General features: G+C 39.9%; 2 non-coding genes across 2 annotated transcripts; one reads left to right on the plus strand and one right to left on the minus strand.

Moving 5' to 3' along the window:
• Positions 1–208: 208 nt before the first annotated feature.
• On the minus strand, positions 209–280 carry TRNAC-GCA (transfer RNA cysteine (anticodon GCA)). Its single transcript has one exon. It is a non-coding gene; the product is annotated as a tRNA-Cys (tRNA).
• A 3,307-nt stretch (positions 281–3,587) lies between these two features.
• TRNAC-GCA (transfer RNA cysteine (anticodon GCA)) lies at positions 3,588–3,659 on the plus strand. The gene has a single exon. It is a non-coding gene; the product is annotated as a tRNA-Cys (tRNA).
• Positions 3,660–8,367: the final 4,708 nt, after the last annotated feature.

An 8,367-nucleotide genomic window follows, 5' to 3' on the forward strand; every position in this document is an offset into this window, starting at 1 on the left:
AGACCATACATTTAATTGTGGATGAAGAATGCCTCCACCAGACCATGTCCCGAGTCAGAGGATGACCTTTCCTACCATTTCTTTTTCCCTTCCAGTCCTGTCAACTAAGCTCGTCTAAAGAAAGTACCCAAATTTCAGGGGTGGGGTTAGAGACCGGAGGTCCACACAGCTATTACCTGTGTGGATTCAGGATGGGAAGAAAACCAGCAGGGGGCACCCAGATTTGAACCGGGGACCTCTTGATCTGCAGTCAAATGCTCTACCCCTGAGCTATACCCCCACCGCTGATAAATAACCTTAACTAGCGTCATTTCACTGTTGCAACACCCAGGCATCCTCCATTACCTTGTAATTGCTATCCAGCCTCTGGAAGCCGGCGGCAACCTGCAGAACCGCATCTCTCAGTGAGGCCCTCTGATCATGACCCTCCCCTTCATTCCCCACAGAAATGCTTACTTCTTGTCAGATGATTCCTCTACAGATTACAGGTCAGCTGTTTTTTTGTTTTTCTTCTATGTGAAACGAGTTATCATTCATCAATCTGCCTTTTTTTCCTTTTTTTTGCATCACCTGTGGCATGCAGAAGTTCCCCAAGGAACAAACCCATGCCACAGCAGTGACCTGAGCCACAGCAGTGACAAAATTGGATCCTTAACCGCTGGGCCACCAGGGAACTCCCTTGTCCATCTACTTTTTGTCCTGTGGGTTTATATAGGTTTTTTTAAATTACATTTATATAATTAGGAAAACTTTATTTTTAAAAATTGTATATTTAAGTGAAAATATAGACATAAATAAAATTACACAGCTCTAACAGATGATCTGTATTTTAGTAGAAGTAAAAAATTCAAACCATATCTCCAATCTCTGCAGCTTCAAATATACTGTTTGCACTGTTAAATGTGTAGGTTCTTAAAAGTACAAATATTCTCAGATTAAACCCAGGATAGTCATAATTACTAAGGATTGTTCAAAATGTATGTTTTCTCATTGTCTCTAGATTACACAATTCCTTTCTTTACTATTTGTGTATTACTTAAAATAAGTTGTAGCTAAGAATTATAATCCATAGTATTAAGCATTGATAAGCATTTCCTTTTAGCTGTGAACTATGACATTTCAAAATTTAAAAAAAAAATTGATGCTTTGGTGAGAAGAACAATTGAATAATAAAGTTGTCTTTGCTGATATTTTATACAATTATCAAGTAAATATTTTTTTGGTATGAAGAAAAGTATCTTCCAATCTAGAATTCTGAACCCAGTAAACTAATACCCAAGCATGAGAACAAAAGGGAGACATTTCAGATGTGCAAAACCTTAAGCGCATTTGTTGGAGCAGAACCTCCCTGAATTAACAACTGAAGGAGAAAGAAGGTGGATGAAGCCAGGGAGAAACAAAGAAATGCAAAGATGGTGCAGGACTCCCGAGCTGAACCTGGAGCTGCCCTCCCTCCTGAGCTAGGGCCTGCTACTTGACATCTTCATTTAGAGATGCAACAGGCTTCTCAAACCAAATACGAGCGAGACAAGCTATTAGTTCTCACTCCGAACCCAACTGTGTTGCCCAACTAAGTAAAGGCACGATTCATCCAGCCACTTGCCAGCCACCGTCAATTCATCCTTTTGCATCCAAAGCCAAGGGCAAGCCCTGTTGGTTCTGCTAAAGGACACATGCATCTGAGGACATCTGGCTGCACACCACCAGGACCTGCTGTCTAGGCCCGAGCCCGTTGTCACACTCATCTGACAGGTCTCCATTCTACCAGTCTATTTACGTCCACTGGGTACCAAAACGATCTTTCCAAACAGCAGTCGGATTCTGTGTCCGGCTCGGTTCAGTAGCTCCCTACTCTGCTCAAAATGAAATCCAAGTCCATACTCCTTGGAACCCACAGGAGCTGGCTCTGTCTGCTTCTCCCCACAACCCCCTTTGTCTTTCTTGTCCCCACACCTGCCTCCAGCCAGACCAGTCTTTGCTATTCCTCGAAAGCGTCAAACCCGCCCCTTCTGGTCACTCAGGGCTCCGCCCAGAGTCTGTTCATCAGCAAGGTCTTTCCTCTGGCCACTCTGCCTAAATGCACCCCATCCCTTTTCAGCCCTTTGCTCGGTTTTCATTTTTCTCACAGTCCCTCTAATGACCTGCATGACAGCAATATAAATTTTCATTAATTATCAGTTATTCTCACTGCGATGGAAGCTCCACCAAGGGAGCGCCTGCATCTGTTTTCTTCTATGTGCCTGCCTGGCGCTTCGTGAGCTCTCAGAAATATGTGTTGAATAAATGGATGAATAAACATTAAGCAAAGAAAGAGATCAACATGCAGACAAATATATTCAAACAGCTAATAAATATGATGATGACGACAATGATTTCTTTGGGTTTACAAATGTGTGGTGGTGAAGGGCTGTAAAATACTAGGTAATAACACAAGAAAATGAAATGAAAGAGGAGAGTTTGAGAGAAGTCAAAACACTCCACACTCCCTATCTTATTCAGAAGAGAGAAAATATAGTAGAAAAATTAAGTATCCATGTTAAAAAATCTGGGTACCACCAAAAAAATAACATGTAACTTCCAAGTCAGGAGGAAAAGTAGGGGGAGAGTGGATAAGGAAAATGAATCAATCCAGAAAATAGTAAGAAGGATGAAGCATAGGAGAAGCAAAGAAGAAAATGGAAAAAAGGAAATGGAAAGGTGATAGGAACGAGTTCAAATCTATCAGTAATCACAGTAAATGTTAACAAATTAAACTCAAATCTATCTACAGCTTGTGGTTCATGAGAGACATTTTCAACATAAAAACAAAATCTGAAAATAAAGTGATCGAAAGGGTATACCAAGAAAATATCTTAACTAGGAGAAATTTTTACAGAAAAAATTCACTTAAAGCAAAAAGAAAAAAAAAACATGAATAGGAATAGAAGGATTTTGCATTATAATAAAATAATAAAAGGAACAATCCCTCAAGATAACACAATCATACTAAGCTTTAAACTATCTAAAGCAAAAATTGACAAATTATTGAAGGAAATGAGAAATCCAAATTCTTCAGGGATTTTTTGTACCTCTGTCAGAAACTGACAGATCAAAAAAAAAAAAAAGAAAAAAAAAAAAGAGTTCCCGTCGTGGCACAGTGGTTAACGAATCCGACTAGGAACCATGAGGTTGCAGGTTCGGTCCCTGCCCTTGCTCAGTGGGTTAACGATCCGGCATTGCCATGAGCTGTGGTGTAGGTCGCAGACGCGGCTCGGATCCCGAGTTGCTGTGGCTCTGGCGTAGGGTGGTGGCTACGCTCCGATTGGACCCCTAGCCTGGGAACCTCCATATGCCGCAGGAGCGGCCCAAGAAATAGCAAAAGACAAAAAAAAAAAAAAAAGAAACTGACAGATCAAATAGGTGAAAAGATTAGTAAAAGCTGAAGGAGGTTTAAATAACTAATAAAATAAGTAAAGATATACATATATATGTGTAAATCCCCACCCCACCCCATGCTAGATAAAGAGCTTCTTCAGAGCAAAAATTTATAGGAATGGCAGGCATGGCTGCAAAGGCAAATGGTAGGGCTAAGGCTTACCTTTACAGATGGGGGTATAACTCAGGGGGAGAGCATTTGACTGCAGATCAAGAGGTCCCTGGTTCAAATCCAGGTGCCCCCTACCAGTCCATACTTTTGCTAGCCATAGCTGGAATTAAAGATTCAGTTCCTTTCTGTCATTCCAAATCTTGGGATACTGAACCACTTAAAATCTGGGGAAAAGTCCAGGGTAACTAAAAATTCTGAAAACAAGTTCTTCCAACTCTGACTTTTCATTTTTTTTTTTTGGCTGCGCCTGCAGCATGTGGAAGTTCCCAAGCCAGGGATCAAACTCAAGCCACAGCAGTGACAATGCTGAATCCTTAACTGCTAGGCCACTGGGGAAGTCCCCAACTCTGACTTTTTATTTCATTACCACAGGTCTTGTTCTTCATAGGCTTGTTTCTACATGCTTTCATTGCCCCAAATCAGAAGTGTGCTGGTAAGCATCTAACAACCAGTTCTTGGGGGGGGGGGGGGGCAACACTGATTTGTAGTGTTTTCCGATTTTGTGCTGTCCATAATCTCACTATGTCCAATTTTAAGCCACAAACATAAGATCACCGATCATGGAATTGGGAAGACATGCTAACAGGTGACTCTTTGGTGCAAGCCGGCTTGAGCACACCACTGTGCTCACACTGTTCCCAATCCATCTTCCTGCAGTGGCACGGGCTCTTTGACCCTCACGTTATCCTCATCTGACGCCTGATGCTTACAGACATCAGAGCTGTGGCTGACATAGACTTGTGCATTCCCTCAAGACATCTTTGAGTCCTACTCAATGCCAGTCACAGGAACGACAGAGCTGAGCAAGAACTGTCTGGTGAGCAAAAGAGTCAAATGAAGGCATGGTGGAGCGAATGATAAGGATAGCGAGACAAAAGAAGGGTGCTATTTGAAAATGAAAGGATTTCTGTAACTAGCAATATGTTAGACTTGATCTTGTGAAACTCCTCCTACTCAAAATACCTAGAAATGCAAGGCAAACTACAAACAACAAATATCCATTTATAGGTATAGCTGAGCTCTCTTGGCAGCAAATATACCTTGGGTTTCACGCATGGAGGGTGAGCTAAAACCCTGAGAGCTGAATCTGAACTGACCTCAGGAATGCCTGTGGTAGCTGTGGTGAGATAACCTACATGCTTGAGTCCTAGCCACGTGAGTCCAGGAGATTAGGTATTAGCCGTGGGATTCCTTTTCCTCATATAAACTCAGAGTCTTAGAGAGCCACGCCATTAGTAAAAGAGTGGGCTAAAGACACCAGCACAAAAAGATGAGAAAATAATGCCATTTGCAGCAACGTGGATGGAACTAGAGACTCTCACACTAAGTGAAGTCAGAAAGAGAAAGACAAATATCATATGATATCACTTATATCTGGAATCTAATATACAGCACAAATAAATCCATGGACTTGGAGAACAGACTTGTGGTTGCCAAGAGGAAGGGAGAGAGAGCAGGATGGACTGGGAATCCCGGGTTAAGAGACGTAAACTATTGCCTTTGGATAAGCAATGCGATCCTGCTGTATAGCACTGGGAACTGTATCTGGTCACTTGTGATGGAGCATGACGGAGGATCGTGTGAGAAAAAGAGGGCATACCTGTATGTGTGACTGGGTCCTTGCTGTACAGTAGAAAATTGACAACCAACTATAACAGAAAAAATAAAAATCATTTAAAAAAAAAAAGGACAAGAAGTCTTTCTCTTCTCAAGAGGGAGGTGACATCTCCCAATAGAATTTATAACCACAGATTGACTCTCACGCTTGTTAGGGCTTTGGATTTATAGTAACCTGCATGGCTCAGAAACTACCAAGCTGAAAGTTACCATTAAAAACTGTGCTCAGGGAATTTCTGCTGTGGCACAGTAGGTTAAGAATCTGACTGCAGTGCCTTGGGATGCTTCAGAGGTGTGGGTTTGTTCCATGGCCTAGTGCAGTGGGTAAAAGGATCTGGCCTTTCCCCGGATGTGGGGTAGGTGGCAGCTGTGGCTGGGATTGAATCCCTGGTCCAGGAACTTCCATATGCCGTGGGTGCAGCCATAAAAAGACAAAACAAAACAAAACAAAAAAGCCTGTGCTCACTGACAATGATTCTGGAGTGCCCTGAAGAAAAGAAGCAAGTGCAAACTCTTAAGAGCATGAAAGCAAGAGGCCACACAGAATGCCACTGAAGAAATCTGGCTTAAGATGCACCCACAGTTCAAAATAATAAAATACATGAGGAATCAGTCTACCGTGAGTGAAAACCATCACACAAAATGAAAAATGTCAGATAGCTGAATTATAAAATAGATAATATAAATTAAGTATGGTTAAAATTATTAAGTATATGAAGAATTGAGTATATGAGAATATATGATTTTTAATAAGATCAAGCAGATTCATTTAGAATGAAAAAAAACAATCACTGAAATAAATAGTTTTTCTTTTTAGGGCCACATCCATGGCATATGGGAGTTCCCAGGCCAGAGGTCAAATCAGAGCTGCAGCTGAGGCCTATGCTACAGCCATGGCAATACCAGATCTGAGCCGCATCTGCGACCTATGCCCACGGCTTGCAGCAAATGCTGGATCCTTAACCCACTAAACAAGGTCAGGGATCCAACCCGCATCCTCCCAGAGACTGTATCAGGTCCTTATCCCACTCAGCCACAAAGGAAACTCCTAAAATTAATAGTTTAACAGCAGATTAGACAGAGAGAGAGAAGAGAGAGAGATCTGGGAGTGAAATAGAGTATAAATCTTAAGAGATAACCAAGAATGAAACATAGAGGTCTAAAAAAAAATGCAAAACATAAAAGAGGGGCTAAGAAGGTTGCAGAATAGAATTAAAAGTTCCAAGAAATATCCCATATGAATTCTACAAAGAGAAAATATAAGGGAGGAGAGGCAATACTAAAAGACATAATAGCTGAGAATTTTCCAGTCTTACACAAAAACATGGATTTAGGAATCACGAGTTAAAAAAAAAAAAAAGATAAATAAAAATAAATCCAGGCATTCCCATCATGGCTCAATGGTTAAGGAATCTGACTAACATCCATGAGGACGCTGGTTGGATCCCTGGCCTTGCTCAGTGGGTTAAGGATCCGGCGTTGCCGTGGCTGTGGTGCAGGCCAGCAGCTACAGCTCCCATTTAACCCCTAGCCTGGGAACCTCCACATGCCGCGGCTGTGGCCCTAAAAGCAAACCATCATCATCCGCATCTAGGAACACTGCAGAAAACTTCATGACGCCATAGACGAAGAGACACTCTTAAAAGCAGCCAGACAGAAAAGCCAAATCTTGTGCAAAGGAATAATAACTAGACCAGCAAGAGACTGTCAACAGAAGCGATGAAAGTTGGAAGACAACAGAATAAGGTAGTAAGATTGCAAAAGAATTCTCTATTATTCAGCTCAACTCTTGCTAAGGATGGAGAGAAAAATAAGATATTTAACTTAAAGCATTTACTTCTAACATACCCTTGCTGTAAAAACTTTAAAAAGTTGTACTTCAGAAAGAAAAACATGGAATCCAGAAGACAGGAAAAAGAAAAAGAAAAATAGTGAACAAAGATACTAGTGAGCATGTTGATAAATCTAAACAGCATAGATTATGCAAACTTATACTCAAGTCCGTCTATTGTTTTGAAGGAGGGTGGGCTGTATAATACCGTTGGACTATATTAAAACAAATACGTGTGCAAGGTTTTAAAGAGTAATCATAGAAAAGGAAGGCACATATTTCAAATCCATGGAGTAAAAAGATGCGTGAAGAAAAATTAATCGATCCAATAGAAGGAAAGAATATAGAGAAATGCATTGAAAAATCAGAATCAATATAAAGCACAAAATAAGATGGTAGAAATGAATTTAAAAATATTACCAATCACAATAAATGCAAATAGATGATTTGCCAATTAAGACGGAGGTTGTCATATTGGATTATACAACAACAATAAAATCTAGCTTCATGCTCTTATAAACCACCCACTGAAACATAAATATCTAGGACTTGGAAAGTAGTAGGAGAGGAGAAGATATATTAAGCAAATACTATCCAAAATAAGTTAGTGTAGCAATATCAAATCAGGCGAAATGGATTATAGGTTTAAAGTACTGTTCAGGATTAAAAAGAGTTAATTCATAATAATATAATAAACACTTTCAAAGGGAAATACAATTCTAAACTTGTATGCACACTCCCAAAATAGGTAAAGCAAAAACTGTTAGAAATACAAGAAGAAATTGACAAATACACAATATTGATAGGAGATTTTAACTTATCTTTCTCAGTAACTAATAAATCAAAAGGTCAAAAAAATGATAAGATATAGAAGACATACACAACACAAAACAAGCTTGATTTTAGACCTAACTAGATCCCTACAACCAACATAAGAATATATATACTCTCTTGAAGCAAACATAGAACGTTTTGAAACATTTATGGCATAACTTGGCCACAAAGCACTTATCAGAAAATCCTAAAAAATAAACATAAAAAAAAATTTCAACATCACATACTAGTCTTTTACTACAAGGCAAAACTCAACTGCAAAAAGATAAAATTTGAAAAGACCCCTACCTTTGGAAAATGAAAGGTACCTTCAAATAACCTCATAGATAGAAAAAAGAAATTTTAAAAATCAGAAAATATTCAAGTTGATTACAGCCAACACCTTTAGGGGAACCTAGATAAACTGTCTGGAAAAACTGTAGCTGGCAAGTTCACCCGAAGCCAGTGCATAAAATGACCAGAAAGCCAAAAGCCAAATAGGATGAAAGTAAACCACTGA

The sequence above is a fragment of the Phacochoerus africanus genome, chromosome 16 (assembly GCF_016906955.1).
Source record: "Phacochoerus africanus isolate WHEZ1 chromosome 16, ROS_Pafr_v1, whole genome shotgun sequence".
Classification (NCBI taxonomy): Eukaryota; Metazoa; Chordata; class Mammalia; order Artiodactyla; family Suidae; genus Phacochoerus; species Phacochoerus africanus.